Below are 20,237 nucleotides of genomic sequence, written 5' to 3'. Positions count from 1 at the left end.
TGTTACCCCTCGTCGAGGAGCATAGGCCACTCACCAGCATTCTCCATCCAACTCTGTCCTGAGCCTTCCTTTCCAGTTCTTTCCAGTTAACATTCGTCCTTTTCATGTCTGCTTCTATTTCCCGGCGTAGTGTGTTCTTTGGCCTTTCACTTTTCCGCTTCCCTTCCTGATTTCAAGTTAGGGATTGAGTCGTGATGCATATTGGTGATTTCCTTAATGTATGTCCTATCCACTTCCAACGTCTTTTCCTAATTTCCTCTTCAGCTGGAACCTGGTTTATCCTCTTCCATAAAACGCTGTTGCTGATAGTATCCGGTCAATGAGTGTTGAGTATTTTGCGTAGACAACTATTTATAAATACTTGTACCTTCCTGATGATGGTTGTAGTAGTTCTCCATGTTTCAGCTCCGTACAGTAGGACTGTCTCGACGTTCGTATTAAAGATTCTGACCTTGAAATTTGTTGAGAGTTGTTTTGAGTTCCATATGTTCTTCAATTGTAAAAATGCTGACCTTGCTTTGCCAATCCTCGCCTTTACATCTGCATCCGATCCTCCTTGTTTATCAACGATGCTCCCCAGGTACTTGAATGTTTCCACCTCTTCCAGAGTTTCGCCATCAAGTGTGATTGGGTTGGTGTTCTCCGTGTTGTATTTGAGAATCTTGCTTTTTCCTTTGTGAATGTGGAGGCCTATCGATGCGAGGCTGCTGCTACATTCGCTGTCTTCATCTGCATTTGTTCGTGTGTATGAGAGAGGAGGGTTAGGTCATCTGCGAAGTCCAAATCATCTAATTGATTCTGAGCTGTCCATTGTATTCCGTATTTCCCGTCAGATGTTGAATTCTTCATAATCCAGTCAATCACTAGAAGGAAGAGGAATGGGGAGAGTAGACAGCCTTGTCTGACACCGGTCCTTACTGGAAACTCATCTGTCAGCTGTCCTCCATGCATGACTTTGCACTGTAGTCCATCGTATGAGTTTTGGATAATGTTGACAATCTTTTCAGGAACTCCATAGTGTCAAAGAAGTTTCCATAATGTTCTCCTGTCCACGCTGTCAAACGCCTTCTCATAGTCAATGAAGTTGACGTATAGTGATGAGTTCCACTCAACTGATTGTTCAACGATGATCCGTAGTGTCGCAGTCTGGTCTGTGCACGACCTATCCTTACGGAATCCAGCCTGTTGATCCCTAAGTTCGGCGTCTACTGCGTCTTTCATCCGATTCAGCAGCACTCTGTTGAAAACTTTTCCTGGTACTGATAACAAACTGATGCCTTTGTAATTCTCACATTTGCTCAGATCTCCTTTCTTTGGTATCTTGATGAGATATCCTTCTTTCCAGTCCATTGGCACTTGTTCCTCTTCCCAAATCTTCTTGAATAGAAGGTGAAGCATGTTTGCAGTTATTTCAATGTCTGACTCCAGTGCTTCTGCTGGTATATTGTCAGGTCCTGCCGCCTTCCCACTTTTGATTTGTCTGATGGCCATCTTGACTTCTTCGATCGTTGGTGAAGTGACAGATATAGGAAGGTCAGTGTGTGCTGCTTCGATGTTCGGTGGATTCAATTGGAGCTGTTGAGAGTTATCTTGAATTCATGGAGCTCGTCAGTATCTCGAAGGAAGGCTGTATTGAACCTTTGTAGTGCTGTTTGTCCAGTTTTCCAGTGTTTCTTTAGCTTCAGTCTCATCTTGGCCACAACCAGGTGGCGATCTGAAGCTATGTCAGCTCCTCTCCGGGTTCTCACATCTTCCATTGATCTTCGGAATTTTTTGTTGATACAGATGTGGTCTATCTGGTTCTCTGTGGTGTGGTTCGGTGAGATCCATGTAGCTTTGTGTATGCGCTTGTGTGGGAATATTGTGCCGCCTATAACCAATTTGTTGAATGTACATAGGTTTGCAAGTCTCTCCCCATTTTCATTTCTCTCTCCTAATCCATGTCGTCCAATTACATCTTCATATCCTGTGTTGTCCACTCCAACTTTAGCATTTAGATCTCCCATCAGGATGGTGAAGTCCTTTCGTGAGCACTTCGCTATAATTGATTGCAGCCTTTCATAGAACTGATCTTTATCATCGTCGTTGCTATCATTGGTGGGTGCATAACATTGGATAACGTTCATTGTGATCCCTTGCTTCTTTGTTCTGAATGATGCTTTGATTATCCTGGGTCCATGAGATTCCCATCCCACAAGTGCATTTCGTGCTTCTTTGGACAGCATTAGAGCAACTCCCTGAGTGTGTGGAGCATTTTCCCCTTCATGACCGGAGTACAGCAGCATCTCTCCTGTACCTAGCCTTTGTTGTCCAGTTTGTGTCCAATGGGTTTCGCTGATTCCGAGTACTGCCAAGTTGTATCTTCTCATTTCCATTGCTATTTGGCTGGTCTTTCCTGTCTCCCACATTGTCCGGACGTTCCATGTACCTATAAAGAGTGTTGCTCTGGTTGTTAGAAGGTGCATCGGTCTCGTGACTTCCGAAGAATTTCAGCTTTCATCATGAGACGTCATAATTATTCCTTCAAGTGCCAGGTCAGAGTTTAAATGGTATGAATTATTTTTTCTGGTTAGCGTTTTTTTAGCGAGCTAGTTTTCTACGGGATGGGGTCGCTAACTCCATGACCAACCCTCCTCGTTTACCCGGGCTTGGGACCGGCAGTAACTCTAGAAGAGCTACAGGCGGAGTTATTTAACAAATTGCAATATGTAAATTATATCTTTCCGTTGTTTTTGATTATTCTCTTCAGATGTAATAATCTTGTTTGCTACTTAAAAGAGATTTAGGATTAGAGAGATTTTTCACTGAACAGATGTCTTAGATTGAAGTCAATGTAGTAAAATTAGTGGTAGTAGTAGTATGGTGTGGGCTACTTATATTCGTATAAGTAGTATACAACAATAGTCAGGAACAGAATGTATTTTAGTAGAAGATCGAGAAGAAAAGAACGGAAACGGAAAGCAGTTGGCATGAAAATGAAGGGACAATGAAACCTGAGACGACTGACACATATTTCCCAAAGGAATAGTCAAGTTTGAGACAATTGATTATTATTTTGCAAATGAAGTATTTACTGCATGATTTTCAGATTTTACAGTCTCCGTAATGTTGAGTCCGGATACATCCAATTGTCCCCACCAATGTTATTGCACTTACTTTCTGTTTCCCTTTCTGTTTTCTTTAATTGAATCTTTAAAATCTCCAACTTGCGATTGGTGCTACATACTATTTATGTCCATCAACATAAGTAGCATACACCACACTCGTCCCACTCCTTTAAATGAATGTTAGTATTGCGGTCGTTCAGCTTATCGTGACACTTCCTTCTTTGCCATAGTCTGTGCCACACTCTCCTTCGGAATGTCGAGTTTGCTGGCATTCTGACCTCCTTAGCAGAGTCGGAGAGCTGGGTCATCTATATTTGATGTCCACCCAGCACATGAGACTTACAACATCTGCTCCTCAGCAACTCACCGAGACGTCTATACCAGATGTCCACCCAGTGACCGGGCGCCTTACTCATTCTCTCCGTCGACAACGACTTCTACAGCCAACACCTCCCCACTAGAACATTCCTCTCGACGTCACCATCCTGCAGTTTTACCTTATGGTTGAATATACACCTTGCTGAATAATGTCAATTAGATTGATATCATTTTAACCCAATAGTGGAAAATTATGACTACTTTTTTATATGAAATTAAAATTTAGCCATTTCTTTTTCACTGAGTCAGATATCTATCCGTATCTTCAGTCGAAATCGACTAGAATCAAACAACTTCCCAGTAAATAGTTCAGTAAAATAATACATATTTCGATGCTAGGTGGTCAGTGAAATCAACAGAAAGCTATGTTTGACTAAGGCTACCTTTTATTCGATATTATTTACTAAAACGCACATTAAATCATGTAGGAACTGACATTCCTTGTTGAATTAGGACTTTCTCACTTAATTACTTACTTACGCCTGTTACTGCCAATGGAGCATAGGCCGTCAACCAGCATTCTCAGACGCACTCTGTCCTGGGACTGCTTTTCTAGTTCTATCCAATTTTTTTTCATTCTTCTCATAGCCGTCTTGATTTCTTGGCGTAATGTGTTCTTTGGTCTTCCCTTTTTTCCTTTGGCCTTCACGATTCCATGTGAGGGCTTGCCTTGTGACGCAGTTGAGTGATTTCCTCAATGTGTGAAATTAGGACTTTCGTTAACTAGTATATCAACAGAAGTGATAGTATAAATCTGAACGGAGGAGTAGTCATAATAAGATTGAAATCCGACCAATGGAGGTCAAACCATGTTTGTTGTGAGATAGAAACTCACTGAAGACAATTGGTGAACGGTCGCTCAACTTCGTGAATTGGTTGAAATTAGACATAAACGCCATCAGATGCCGGATGCTCAGTGGTCTATCGGTTGAGTGCTCCGGCGCTAGGCTCTGGGTTCGAACCCACGAGGCAAGGTCGTGGACGCGTATTGCTGAGGAGTCTCATAATAGGACGAAATAGCCGTCCAGTACTTCTAGGTTATCAATGGTGGTCTAGCTTTAATTAACTCATGATTTCAACTATGCAAATACTAAATCTCCACAAAAACCCCTTCTGACTTCCTATTTTGTTTAAAACGACCTTTTTTTCTTGTGGATACCATAGCACAGCATGAAATTTCAAACCATAAAGTATGTTATACATCATTTTAATAATAAGTATATCTGCTTTCTAGTTATTTAGAACTTATTTCATACTGTATACTAGTAATTATCATTATTACTATCATACCTAAATTCAATTCAAGTATTCCCGTAAAACGATTCATAATGAACATTATAGTGAACAATGAACTTTATAATGAACACTACAGTTTATATTTTTATTGTTTAAAATAGCCACGGAAACTAATAAATATACAATTATAATTCATTCAAACAAATTAGAAAGTTAAATTGTCCATTAATGAGTCGTGCTCCTTGTTGTTGTCGTTGTTGTTGACTTCCTTATTTGGAGGGTTGGGTAGTGGTTGGGGGGAGGGGGAGGGAGGGTGTTTTGGTGAAGGGTGATGAGGGGAGGGTATACCATTTTACATTCAGTAATACATATTTCTTGTGTGTGAATAAATAATAAAAAAAAAATTTTTATTTTAATGTTACACATAACAGAATACCGTTCTTACAACATTTTTTTTAATTATGATCTCATTTAAATCTTCTTATAAATTAGACTATTTATGAGATATTTTCTAAGAGTGTAACGGGTTTGTTTTGGGTTTTTTTGTGTGTTTTTTTGTTACTGTGAACCTTATATTTGACTCTAATTGTTTTTCAAGTTTTTTTTCAACCTAAATTCATTTGAACATTATGGGTAAAGTAGGACAAAACAACACTATGGGAAACAGTAAGTAATCTTTATTCGATAAGTGTATAGAAACTATCACATACCTGGACAGTAGCATCATGTATGAACAAGGAGGATCCGATGCACATGTAAAGGTGACGATTTGGAAAAAAAGGACAACATTCCTACAATTGAAGAATATATGAAACTTAAAACAACTGTCAGCCGGCTAACATCGAGGTAAGAATCTTCAAAAGGAACGTCAAGACAGTTAGTTCTACTGTACGCAGCTGAAACTTGGAGAATTACTACAACCATCATCAAAATTTTAAAAGTATCTATAAACAATTGTATACATAAAATACTCAGTAATCATTGACCGGATACCATCAGCAACAACCTACTATGGGAGAGGACAAACGAGCTTCCAGCTGAGAAGGAAATTAGGAAAAGATTTCGGAAGTGGATAGGACATACGTTATGGAAATCATTGAAATGCATCACGGGGCAAGCCCTTACATGGAGTCCTGAAGGTCAAAGGAGAAGAGGAAGACCAAAGAACAAATTACGCCGAGAAATGGAAACAGATATGAAAAGGGTTTTCCAGGACAGAGTTGGATGAAGAATCCTGGTCGGTAGTCTATGCTCCTTCACGAAAGATAAGAGGCGTTATTAGGTAAGTAAGTAAGTAAGTAAGTAAGCAATGTGAAACATTAAACTTTCATACAACTTAATCAGATTTCAATGATTGGAATAGCTGAGTAATACGTTTAACAATCATGACTCAAAATGATGCTATTCGGAACTGTACACAGAATATAAGTTCCCTAAATATCATAGTCATACTTTACTTGTGTATTTCAAATGTTGGTTAGCATCAAATCGAAACTAAATGTCACTATTTAGTTATCATGAAATGTAAATATAAATACTTTTCTAATATTTACCACTTGCTATAGCATATTACAAATAGAAAATCTTTTGGAAGTTATAAACTTATCATTAATATATCTCAATATTTTTAAATGAGACTAGTGTTCTATATCTCAACTCCTCCTGTAGCCCCTCCGGAGGCTACTGCCGTTTCCAAGCCCGGACAAAGGAGGAGGGTTGGGCATGGGGTTAACGACCCCATCCCGTTGAATTCTAACTCGCTCAAAAACGTTAAGCAGAAAAAATAATTTAAAAAATAAGTGCTCTATGTCTCACTAATTACCATAGTGTATACTACCTATGTTGAAAGATATAAATAGTATGTAGCACCAATCAGAAGTGGAATGTTTGTCAGGAGTAGATTGAGAAAATCGAATTGAAGAGAACAGGAATATAAACAGAGAATGGCAACACAATTGAAAGAATCATGAAACATGTAAAAGACATCTGAAGGAAGATGTACAAATCATGTATTGAATGTATATTTTCTATGTTTTACTCAGGTACCATTAATTGTCTCAATCTTGACTGTTCCTTCTGCAAATATCATTCCATCTTCTTTGATTTCATTGTTCATGCATTTTCGTACCGATTGCGCTTTATTCCTGTTCTTCGCTTATCGATCTTCTACTAAAATACATTCTATGTCTGACCATCACCATATACTACTTATATGGATATAAGTAGACCACATCACAATATGTGCTTACCCTTAATACTAGTAATTCTCTGTTTAATATCAATTCCCAACATTACCTACCTTTAAAATGAACGAATCATCCTAAATCACTCATTGAAAAGTTCTAGATCCAATCCCTGATGTAACTTCAAATGGTCATTGGTAATATGTCCAATACTGGAACAAAACAACTGTTCATTATTTCCTCATTTTCATTGTATAATCTAATTAAACGAACTCTTTAATATGAAATGATTAGAAACCATTTTAAGACAAACATAATAACTTCATTATAATGATGATCCTTTTTCTTCTTTTTTTCCCTTTTTTCTTTTTTCTTCTTTTTTTCTCTTTAAAATTCACTTTATAAACTACATAATTTCAATTGGTTAATGACTATATTCTACTAATAGTCAATTATCTTTTAATGTACAAAACTCCTGTTGTTAGGTAAATATAAGGTGGAAACTTAGCTAATAAACTTTTCTTTTTTAAAAAAAGAAATGCCCAAAAACTTAGATTGAATAGAATGGGAAATTACATTATTATTATTATTATTATTATTAGTAGTAGTAGTAGTAGTAGTAGTAGTAGGAGGAGGAGGAGGAGGAGGAGGAGGAGAAGCGGGAGGGGGAGGAGTGATATTAGTAATAGTACTAGTACTAGTAGTAGTAATAGTAGTAGTAATAATTGTAGTAATTGTAATAGTAGTAGTAGTATAACTAAAAATGAGGTTAGAAAATAGAGAAACAGTATGATGAACGCAATAACATGGATTGAAAATTAATACGAAATTGTCTTGGTAACTAAAAGTAATAACCGGAAAAAATTTGTTTATTTGATTGATTGATTGATAAAGATTTTATCAAATATGTTAAAAGGTAACACTGAATAAAAGTTTTTCAGCTTTAAATATCAATTTGGTCAGTAATATAAACTAGGGATTTCTGTTTATTGAGATAGGGATTTGTGGAGGTTGTAGTATTTTGAATGGTTGGATCCATAAGTTGATCTAAGCTAGACCATCAGTGAAAACCTGGAAGTACTGGACAGTCATTTCGTTTTAATATGGACTTCTTCAATAGTGCGCATCCATGATACCGTGTGTAGGACTCAAACCTAGGACCTTTGGTCTCGGTTGTGAACGTTTAACCTCTAGATCACTGAGCAGGCAACCAACAGCGTTTATGTCTAACTTTAATCGATCGATGATCTCACATAATCCTTCATCTATTGTCTGAAGTGGATAACTGTTTCCACTTGAAACGGATTGTACTCTACTGGTCATGGCATCTCACTAGAACTTCAAGAAATCCATCTTGAAGCTAGTCACTAATGAGAAAATGATTATTATCAGAATTGAGATTTGTGAAGATTGTAGTAATTTTAATAGTTAAACTCATACTAAGACGAAATGGTTGCCCAGTGTTTTCAGGTTCTGAATGGTGATCTAGCTTAGATCGACTCATGAGTCTAACTATTAATATTTCTGTTTAGATGAAGATCATTGACATTTTAGTCTTTTAGCAATATTAGTGTTGTGGACGTTAGATCCCTAGAACTCACTTGGAAAAGGTTCTAATTTTGTAATTTTATTCTGATAATTTGAATTTTATGTTTTCGCACCAAGAGATACTTAGATGACCCACACCTTACATTTCCCACTCGGAATTTCTTGACTGTCATTGGTTGATGGATTTTTTCAGTATGATCTTTTGTGGCTCTCCCAAGGGTGTTTCTATCATCGTATAAATAAGCTTGATTCGTGTGATTAGTGACCTCGTATTTTATGGGTACTTGTAAAATACATTCTGTACTCCCCTTCAAGACTATTTGATCTAGTTAGAAGGGCCGAGGACAATGATTTGAATAACCTATCGTGTCACTATGTCTTTCACTTTCGTTCGGTTTACCGAGTAAGGCGAACTCGTAATAGCATCAAGCATAGCAATTAGTTGTATAAAGAATAATAGAGAAAAGAAAGATTTTTGAAATATAGGCTGTATTTAATTGTAAGGGTAAACCGAATAGATGCAAGTACCATAAACTCATTAATCATAAATTTGAAGTAGAAACAGTTTTGTAAACATTGCGCACTCGTAGAATATATTAATTTCATCCAATTAGCTCTCTTAACTAAATTTAAACAAAACTACAATATAAGTAAAGATAGATGGTGACTAGCAATGGAATTCAGGACGCGTGTTTCGTCCCATTTTGAGACTCATCAACAGACTGATCAACTGTTGTCCTAAATATCAATGCGAAGATTCAAACAAAAAACAACACGAAATAAAATTCGAAACTGTAGTTTATTTACAGGAACTCGGATGAATTAATGTTGTAATTTGTTACTATCATATCGACTACATATAAGTTGACAAGTTGAATTGTTTTCAAATGTGAACACAAATTTGGAGTTTAAAGGGAATAAATTGTCTGTCAAAAAGAAAAATGTTACTTGTAAGATAACTATAACTAAGAATTGAGATCTTTAGGTTGGAGTCGGCGTATTGCTAAAGTCTTTGCGTTATATAAGCTCCTAATATATGATCCCTTTAAATCATTACGTTTGGCTTCATAAGAAGTTTTAAAAAGTGAATCAGGTAAAGTGATGTAATCTGCATTCACCAAACTTCCAAGAATTTGTATATTTGAGACAATGAGTCAGTTAGGCTAGACAACCATGGAAAACCTGGAAGCATTGGACGGGCGTTTTATCCTATTGTGAGACTTTTCAGCAGTACGCATCCACAATCCCGACTCGCGAGATTCGAACCCAGGACCTACCAGTTTTGCGCGCGAATGCTTAACCGATAGACCACTGAGCCGGCATCCAACGGTGTTAATGTGCAACTTAAACCATGGTGGTCAATCTTCAATTGACTCATCATCTCAACTGTATAAAATTACTAAAATCTCCACGAAACCCTCATTCCAAGAATTTAGTAACGTGATTGATTTTAGTAATCATTTTAATCACGATACAAGATACCACTAGATAGACTTCAAGAAGGATTATTTTCTGCTGCTGATCTATATCCATTATTTTTCTGTTTCATTATAGTGTAATGTATCTAGTTAATTATAAATATGACTATGAGATGGTGGAGAAGATTTGTAGCTCAAGTGGATGATTTTGATAGGGTTTTGTTCTCTGAGCTGGATGGTTTAATCGTGGAGCTTTCATCATCCTTCTGAACGATATCGTCAACACAAACTTCAGGTAGAAGTGAAGTGTTTGAATTTCTCCACATGTGGTTCACAGCTATGAAGTTTAGGTAAATGATGTCATCGTGAAAGAAACTTTCTCTGAATATTGTCTTAATTTATTGTATCCCTTGTTCGTTCATAATATAACTCAATTACTGAGTACATGGTAATGTTCTGAGCTTTATGAATCAATCCAATTGTTTGTGAATCCAAATGATGCAATTCAACTACACAAACCTAACTGCATTCTAAATTCACTTAGTATTGTTTTGTTTGATTCTTCCCATTGATGTTTTAGGACTGCAACTAGTCAGTCTCTTATGGGCATATATGTATACTGAATTCAGATTTACATTCTTATTAGTTACAAGTTGAATACCTTAATTATTAAGTCTTTTTGCTGTACCGTTGGTTCTTTATCATAGAACTTTTGTAATATAGAGTTGTGAAGATCGGTAAGTTTTTATGGAGATCATAAATCGATCAATGTTGAACTGACATTGAAAACCTAGAGGTACTCGATGGTCATTTCATTCTCGTATACAACTCCTCAGAAGATAATATCTCCATAATATCTCAAACGAGACTCAAACTCAGAACCTTCGATTTCGTATGTAAACACTTTATCTCTAAATTATTCAGACGATAACCAACGATGTTAATATCTAACTTCAATCAATCCACAAAGCAGTAAAACAGAGCAATTACCCTTCAATCATATACCATTATCTCACAAACAAATACAATAATAAATAATCATAACCATAGTAATAACAGTATTGTCTTTTATTCTAACATAATATTACGTAATTCATAATACTTATGATACTTGATTATTTAACGAATTATAAACAAATAATAAGGGAATATGTTCATTATTCAATAATGGAATTTACATCAGAAAAAGAAAAAAAGAAAAAAGGAGAAAAAGAAGAAAATTCATTTATTTTGGCTTATAATAATCATATCAGTTATGAAAGTCCATTAATGTATGTTTTGTTTTGTTTTTTGGCTAAAATTCTTTTTAAAATGATTGACATTTATGGTGAAGAAATAATAGTAGATTATAACAAAGTTGTCTTCTTTTTGTTTTAATCTGTTTTATTATGATGTGATGATCATTTATGAATGAACCAATCAGATTTAAGATAACAGATTTTGGCGCGAAATTCATTTATCCATTTGGCTAAATAGAGTTTTGGTATTATAGAGGATGTTAGATCGTGATAAAAATCTTAAATTTAATTCATAATATTAACTATCAACTGTAAATTCTAATTCTAATACCTCACTTTGGTGTATAACCCTTATTGGATTCTTGTTGCTAGGTGAACATTCTGAAGGTCACTTTAGCATCCCTCATAGGTCATCCATAAATTATAGTTTCATCGGAATTATTGCAATATTATTCTTTTTTAAAAACGAAAGGAGAAGAACAACAGACAAGTTGATTGTGATTGTTTTTTAGGCAGATGAATTGATTTCAACTTAGTATTGTTTATTTGAATCTTCCCATTGGTGTTTAGGACTGCAACTGGTCAGTCTCTAATTGGCATATGTGCATACTGTGCATATTGCCTCGATATAGACTAAATTCACAAGGATGGTAAGCAGAGATGAATAGTGGCTAACAGTGAAATCCAGGACGTGCGTTTCATCCTATTTGGGACTCGTCAGCTGGATGTACCGATATCTCAGAGTTGATTTTCACTCTGGAACTCGGACCCAGTACCTTTCGCTTCAAACGCCATTTATTGTAATTATTTATTGATTTAACAGATTAAATAATAATTTCTATGGTTTACTGAGATATATGGTCGTAATGGGATGTTCAGAGATACTTGATAGGAAGCTCTGATAATTTAGAATTCGCACCATTTTATATTTGTTCAACAAAATCAATTTATAGTCTCAAGGAAATTGATGTTCCCTGCCGGTTCTGAAGTTAAACAATTCAGTGTTGCAAATAGATACTTACCTTTTGTTGAATTGAGAAATTGGAACAGGATGTAGATATGACAATTAAAGACTAATCAATTGAGGTCCTAAATAACATCAGGACGATACAAGTTAGCAACACCAAATAAATATAAATTCACCCCATTGCACAAGCAAGTGGCTAGCGGGACTCAGCATGTAAGAAGATAACGTGATGGTGTCTGTAGCGAACAGTACTGGGTTCAAGTCGCAGAGTGAACATCAACTCTGAGATGTAGGTACATCCAGCTGACGAGTCCCAAATAGGACGAAACGCGCGTTCTGGATTCCATTTCTAGCCACTATCCATTTTTGCTTATAATGCTTGTGGATTAAGTATGATTGTTATAACTTAATTTTAAATTAGTTTACTTCAAATACATAAGGAATATACACATAAGTAATGTATATTATATCCATTACATTTGTGCTATAATGATAATCATATGGGAAATGTGTTTAGCAACAAAAACAAAATGATCAACAGAACAGATAATGATGTAGTTAATATTTCCTATGGATAAGGTGGTACATACATGAAGAAAGTACAATCAATAGTTAAACAAAACAAACAAACAATAAGTAAACAAAACAGAAATAAATCATGATAATTTGTTGATTCAACATGAAAATAAAACAAAAACAATAGTACATTGAAGAATCATGAAGACGGTCCATACAGTGAAATTGTCTTGAAGTTCATATTGAAGATTCTGGGTTTTATGCTGGCTAGCTGGCTGACAGTTGTTTTGAATTCCATATATTCTTCAGTCGTAGGAATGCTGTCCTTTGTTTCCAAATCCTCGCCTTCACGTCTTCATCTGATCCTTCTTGTTCATCGGTGATACTACCCAGATATGTAAAACTCTACCTGTAGCTCTTCCAGGGCTACTGGCGGTCCCAAGTCCGTGTAAAGGAGGAGGGTTGGGCATGGGGTCGGTAACACCATTCTGTATAAAACAACCTTCACAAAAAAGGTTAACCATAATTAACAAATTAGTTACTATTAGAGATTGTTTTATTGAATCCAATGCATAGTTTAGTCAGAAAAAGGTGCTTAAATTCATTGAAGTAATTAAAATATAACATGATCATTACCAAATATCCTCTGAAATTCACTATTTTACAGTTTACTTAGATAACCGCAGCCAGCATTGACCTCTCATCAAAACACAATAGCTTAACTATATCATACATACCGTGAGATCTAGACGTTAAAAGTTTTGTTCTCTAAATGAATTAATTTGTCAGGGTTGGCAAGAAGTCCTCAACGTTTATCTAATACCTCCTAGTTATCAATGATTTCTCAATCAATGTTGTTCAGTGACAAAAAATCATGATTAGATAAACATAGGTAAGACAATATTCACAGACTACAATGAATCCATTATATTTCGTTTCTTTCTTTTCATTAACATAAAACGCAATATTATTTTGCTGGAAGAATATAACACTATAAAACGAACTTCATGTAAGCCAAGTTGGATAGTGGCTAGTAGTGGAATCCAAGAAGCGCGTTTCGTCCTATTTGGGACTCGTCAGTTGGATGTACCTGCATCTAAGGGTTGATGTTCACTCTGGGACCAGTTACAGTCTTAAACATCAATGTGAAGATTCTAGTAAACAATACCAAGTGAATTTAAACTTCACCCTATTGTATAAGCGAATTGCTAACAGGACTCAGTTGCTGAGTGAGTAACGCGATGGCGTTTGAAGCGAAACGTACTGGGTTTGAGTCCCGGAGTGAACATCAACTCTGAAATGCAGGTACATCCAGCCGACGAGTCCCAAATAGAACGAAACGCATGTCCTGGATTCCACTGCTAGTCACTATCCATATTTGCTTACAATGCTTGTGAATTAAAACAATATCGAAGCAATACGCACAGTATGCACATATACCAACAAGAGAATGACCAGCTGCAGTCCTAAACATCAATGGGAAGATTTAAACAAACAATACTAAGTAGATTTAACTTCATATAAAATCACTTACTTTATTATTCTCTGTCAACAAATAAACACTTGGCTACTACAATAGGGAAATCCAGTAAGCATCTATAAAAAATATACAAATATTGTTCATTGTAATAAATTGAATTATATTTTATTATTACCATTATTGTTTCTCACAATGAATATTATTTGCTTTTGTATATAATAAATCAACTATGTATAACAGGTGTGTATCAATTGAACAACTGTTGATGTAATTAAACAAATGTTCAATGTCTAATATGATTCTATTATTTAACTTTGAACTTAGATATTGTTGTTTATATAAATGTTAATTGCAAAATATAGTTTAACTATAAGCAATTTAAAATATTCATAATAATAATCCTAGTTACAAAATATTGTCGCTGTAAATCAATCCCCGAAATCAATAGCTCTGTAAGTATTCGACATTGGATGTTGACCATGTTAGTTTTAGTGGACTCATTTAGCTGGAGGCGCTCAGTCATGCATCCGTACCAGATCATGTTTCAGATCGGCGTGCAAAACATCTCCTACGATCATTAGTCAGATTAGATCAGTCACTTCTCGATATATTGATAACCCATCTAATATATCTTACAACCTCCTTTTGATTTTGCTGGGTGGGTGTGATTCGATTATAGAAGGTGTTACTGGGGAAGTGGTGTCAAACTACAATACCTGTGATATCTTCAATATAAAGTGTTTGATTCACAGTTGAGAAGTGAAAAAAACCCAAATGCTCTGGTATGACCTAGAGTGGAGAGAGTCGGCTCTCCCTCTCGAAATGCTCTCACATGACTACGTGTATAAAACCACTACCAGGGAAGTCCTACTCATAGTCTTCTCGCGGCATTACTGTTGTTTACGAAATTGAGAGGAAGAAAAGTGAATGTCCGGCGTTTTATTCGGGCTGGTGAGTACGGAGGATCCACCCAGTGGAATTGAAAAACCCTGATTCCAAAGCAATGGTGTGCATGGGCTCCAGGATCCTGAGGAAACAAGTCGCATATGAACCTCTTTTTGGTCACCGGCTATCATGTGATTTCAGCTCCTGATGTTGCTCCACTGCCTTGTGGATTACACCTCTAGGTCAAACGCTCGGGCTGTGGCTCCTTAAGAAGACCACCTGTTTCCGTTTGGTCACCCGAGCAGTATCCCGTCTTTTACATAAATAGAATGATTTATGTGGTGCATGTATATTTGGTGCCTCCATCTACCAATGTTTAAGCGTTTAAATTAATAAACTAATAAGCAATGGGTTTTGTGGATATTTAGTATTCTCATAGTTGAAATCATGATTTAATCGAAGCTAGACCATCATTGAAAACCTAGAAGCATTGGACGGCCGTTTCGTCCTATTGTGGGACTCTTCAGCAGTGTGCGTCCACGATCCCAGGACCTATCACTCTCGCGCGCGAGCGCTTAACCTCTAGATCACTGAGCCAGCATCCAGGTTTTCCATTGTAGTCTAGCTTGAATTGACTTATGATCTCAACTGGTGAAATTACTATAATATCTACAAAAACCTTTTCTGATATTTGACAATATCCTACTCAAATAACAGCTATGTATAGGATTAAAATAGTATTGTACTTCATTTAATTCGTGTTAAACAATAAGAGTTAGCGATGTGTGGAGATTATTTGTATCTTAGATAATTTGCTTTTAAAGTAATGAACTAGAGAAATTAATACATTGTTATATATAGGGTTTCAATTCGAAAAAAGTCTTATCACTCCAGTTGTTGTGACACTTCTTGTAAGCATATTTCTCACAAGGATAATAGAATCACTCAAAGCTACCATTGAAGTGAATCAGAACACATACGAGGACAATCAAATGTGCTTGAACACAAAATTATAGAATCGCTTTGTGAAATCCGAGAACCATACAGCATACACTTCATTTACAAAATATCAGTCAGTTGTTTCAGACTTGATTGTTCCTTCATTTCCACACTAATCATTATCTGTTCTCGTTCTCTTTTCATAGATCTTAACATTCTATCACCAGGCATTTCACCTTCGATTGATGAAATATACTACTTATATCTGTCGGTATCAGTAGCACACCCCAGACCCCCAGAGACGTCATTACGCGGTTATCATCACATCAGTTGGGCCCACCAAGTAAATTAATACAGGCAAATAAGAAATTCCAATATTTTCTGGTTACTTAAACGTTATAACAAAACAATTCGTTACAAGTCAATTATAGATCGATCCGGGCATAAAAAATATGTAAAGCTATGAGTTCTCGCGCATGTGTTACACGCAAAGCTGTATTTTGGGTGTCTTTATTTCTTAACTGCCTTACGTTAATTTTCCTAATGTTTGTGCTTGTTATAAAGTTTTTATCCTCGTAACTCGTATTATGACGTGGGTGATGTTCACCATCTTGGTGAATGTTAAATCAACTTCATTGTGGTTATTTATATCAATCTAAATTCAAGAAAGTGAAATGCATCATTAATCATATTCCAGATAGAGTATTGTCAAATTTCTTTTTTAACCAAAATCGTCTCTACAAAAAACCTCTGACATGTGATTTACCACCCTAAAGAATGTTGATGAACAAGCCTGTCCAATAGTTCTTTAGTAAATGTAGACTGAGACAATTCTGTGTTATAGATCAGAAGGGGTTTTTGTGGAGACTTCAGTATTTTCATAGTTGAAATCGTGAGTCAATTGAAGCTAGACCACCATCGAAAACCTAGAACCACTGGACGACCGTTTCGTACTATTATGGGACTCCTCAGCAGTGCGCACCCACGACCTCGCCTCACAAGATTCGAACCCAGGACCTACCAGTGTCGCGCCAGAGCACTTAACCGATAAACCACTGAGCCGGCATCCAACGGCGTTAATGTCTAACTTCAACCTATCCATGATGTTAAACTATTTTTAAACATGATATAAGTTTCATCATTTTTCATCACAACTGACATATTATTATGTAACTTATCTGTGAAAGAAAAATGGTAAGACTATAAATTCACTTAGTATTGTTTGTTTGAATCTTCCCATTGTTATTTAGGAATGCAATTGATCAGTCTTTTGTAAACAACACCAAGTGAATATAAATTCACCCCATCGCACAAGCAAGTGGCTATCACGACTAAGTAGCTGAGTGGATAACGAGATGGCCTTTGAAGCGAAAGGTCCCAGAGTGAACATCAACTCTGAGATGCAGGTACATCCAGCTGACGAGTCCCAAATAGGATGAAACGCTTGTCATTGATTCCACTTCTAGCCACTATTCATCTTTGCTTATAATGGTATGACTATAATTTATGCACGATCTTTGAGTAACGCTAAAATGACCATGGAATGTCCACCTTCATACTAGGATTAAATGAAGGTTATATATTGGTGTCAGGAATTAGGAATATGATTTATAGTTGAATGTTAGAGTTATGAATTAGACTTATGGTTTTCATCACAAACTAACATCAGCTATAATGCCAAAATAGTATTTAGCCAAATGAGTGAATGAATTTCGCACCAAGATCCAAGATCTGCCATCTTAAATCTGATTGGTTCGTCCATAAATTATAGTCTCTCTAGAAGAGTTATTGGAATAATAATTGATACTGGTAATCTTTTATATCGGTCTTCTGAACGCATACAGCAAATGTATATAACATCATTATAAGTATCTCGTTAATTGGTTGCATATTCTTTATAAGTATAATGATGCATGTTTGCTCCAAACACTATACCTGAACTCAACCAACACAAAGATCAGATTTTTCAGTACAAATATCAAGACAGTTCTACTGTATGTGGCGGAAGCGTGGAGAACTATGAAAACCGTCACCCAGAAGATACAGGTGCTTATCAACAGTTGTCTAAGCAAGATACTTCAGATCCGTTGGCCAGACACCATCAGCAACAAGCTACTGTGGGAGACAACAAACCAGATTCCAGTGGAGTAGGAAATCAGGTAGAAGTGCTGGAAGTGGATAGGACACAAACTGAGGAAAGCACCCAACTGGGTCACAAGACAAGCCCTCACATGGAATCCGGAAGGCGAAAGGGGAAGAGGAAGACCAAAGAACACATTACGCAGACAAATGGAGACAGACATGAAAAGAATGAACAAAAGTTGGATAGAACTAGAGAGGAATGCCCAGGACAGAGTGGGTGAGAGAATGCTGGTCGGTGGCCTATTCTCCATTGAGAGTAACAGGCTTACGTAAGTAAGTATGTCGTCGTTATCTGATATAAACTGATGATGTATCAGTTATGTAGATTGAGAATGAATTTCTGTAAACAGTATCTACAACCGTTGACTAAATTATACACAGAGATTTAATATACATAGATGAGTATTATTTAAATTATGCGTTTCAATAATTTCTCATTGTATATAGTTGAAATCATGATTCAATTGAAGCTAGACCACCAGAGAAAATCTGGAAGCACTGCATGGCCGTTTCGTCCCATTGTGGGACTCCTCAGCAGTACACATCCACGATCCCGCCTCACGAGATTCGAACCCAGAACCTATCAGTCTCGTGCATGAGCGCTTTTTGTATATAAATCATGAGCTAATGTCAGTATTATGAACATCATAATTGACTTCTTTCCAAGTTTCATAGTAATACTTGACGTTTGTGAATCAATCTACTTGGTACTAAATGGTTAGATGCAATCTTAGGACAGTTGAAGACTGAAGAAGATTGTTTACAACAAGTAAGACATTTACAACTACATTCTATTAAATGTTATTCTAATTAAGCATAACAAAGTTTAACCGTTTTCTTTCATGATTGATTTGTTTTCCCCTTATTCTTTTTCTTTTACAGAGTTGCATTAGTTAAGCTGGAAAGTTATCTATGTTAGTTATGTATGATATGTAGTTTATGGTTTCCATCGACTAATTACAAATGTGAAACCTTTTCAATATATTCAAGTCTAGATTAATGAACAATTTAATTGAATTGATAGATATGATAAATTATGTGAATAGTGTACAAGTTAAGGATAAATGTTTTTTTATGTAGGTTTGTTCTCTGAGCTGGATGGTTTGGTCGTGGAGCTTTCATCGTCCTTCTGAACGACATCATCAGCACAAACTTCGGCCACAAATCTTCTTCACTATCTCAAAATGTATCTTTTATTGACCATGTGCATATTTACTCATACGATGAACTATGTATACATATATATATATATATATATATATATATATATAATAGTTGAATTCATGAGTTAATTAAAGCTAGACCACCATGGAAAACCTGGAAGTATTGGACGACCATTTCGTCCTAGTATGTTACTCTTCAACAACACATTATTCCATTTATATATCTAAAATAAAGAACCTATTGACTAGTTGAAATATACAGTCTATATTACCCTATCGTTTAGAGCTGAGTTAAATAGTCTTTTTTTCTTAACAAAGGCTTAAATCATTCTAAGCAAAGATGAATAGTGGCTAGCAGTAGAATCCATGATATGCGTTTTGTTTTATTTGGGACTAGTCAACTGGATATGACTGCATCTCAGAGTTGTTGTTCACTATGACACTCGAACCGAATACCATTCACTTCAAACGCTATCTCGTCGTCCACTTAGCTACTTAGTCCTGATAACCCATCCCAAATAGGACATGACGTGCGTCCTGGATTCCACTGCTAACCACTATCCATCTTTGCTTATCATGCTTGTGAATTAAGTCTATATCGAGACCATACGCACAGTATACACATATGCCAATAAGAGATTGATCAATTGCAAACCTAAACAACAATGGGATGGTTCAAGTAAAATAACACCAAGTGAATTTAAACTTCACCCCATTGCACAATCAAGTGCCTATCACGACCAAGTAGCTGAGTGGATAACGAGATGGCCTTTGAAGCGAAAGGTACTGGGTTCGAGTCCCAGAGTGAATATCAACTCTGAGATATAGGTACATCCAGCTGAAGAGTCCCAAAATAGGACGAAACGCGCGTCAAACTGGATTCCACTGCTAACCACTATCCATCTTTGCTTAAATCAATTGTTATTACAATTTACAGTCCATCACTTATACACTTTTTTCTTACTGAATCCATACATTTTTCTTACTTCTGTCATTACTACTATTACTATTACTACTACTATTATTATTAGTAGTAG

At 36.1% G+C, this 20,237-nt stretch overlaps 1 non-coding gene across 1 annotated transcript; it reads left to right on the top strand.

The window, feature by feature from the left end:
- The first annotated feature begins 19,939 nt into the window (after positions 1–19,939).
- Positions 19,940–20,011, top strand: Smp_tRNA_01764_Pseudo_TTG.1.1. The gene has a single exon. It is a non-coding gene (tRNA).
- The last annotated feature ends 226 nt before the right edge of the window (positions 20,012–20,237 follow it).

The sequence above is a fragment of the Schistosoma mansoni genome, chromosome 1 (assembly GCF_000237925.1).
Source record: "Schistosoma mansoni strain Puerto Rico chromosome 1, complete genome".
NCBI classification, from domain to species: Eukaryota; Metazoa; Platyhelminthes; class Trematoda; order Strigeidida; family Schistosomatidae; genus Schistosoma; species Schistosoma mansoni.
This window is presented reverse-complemented; position numbering and strand designations above follow the sequence as displayed.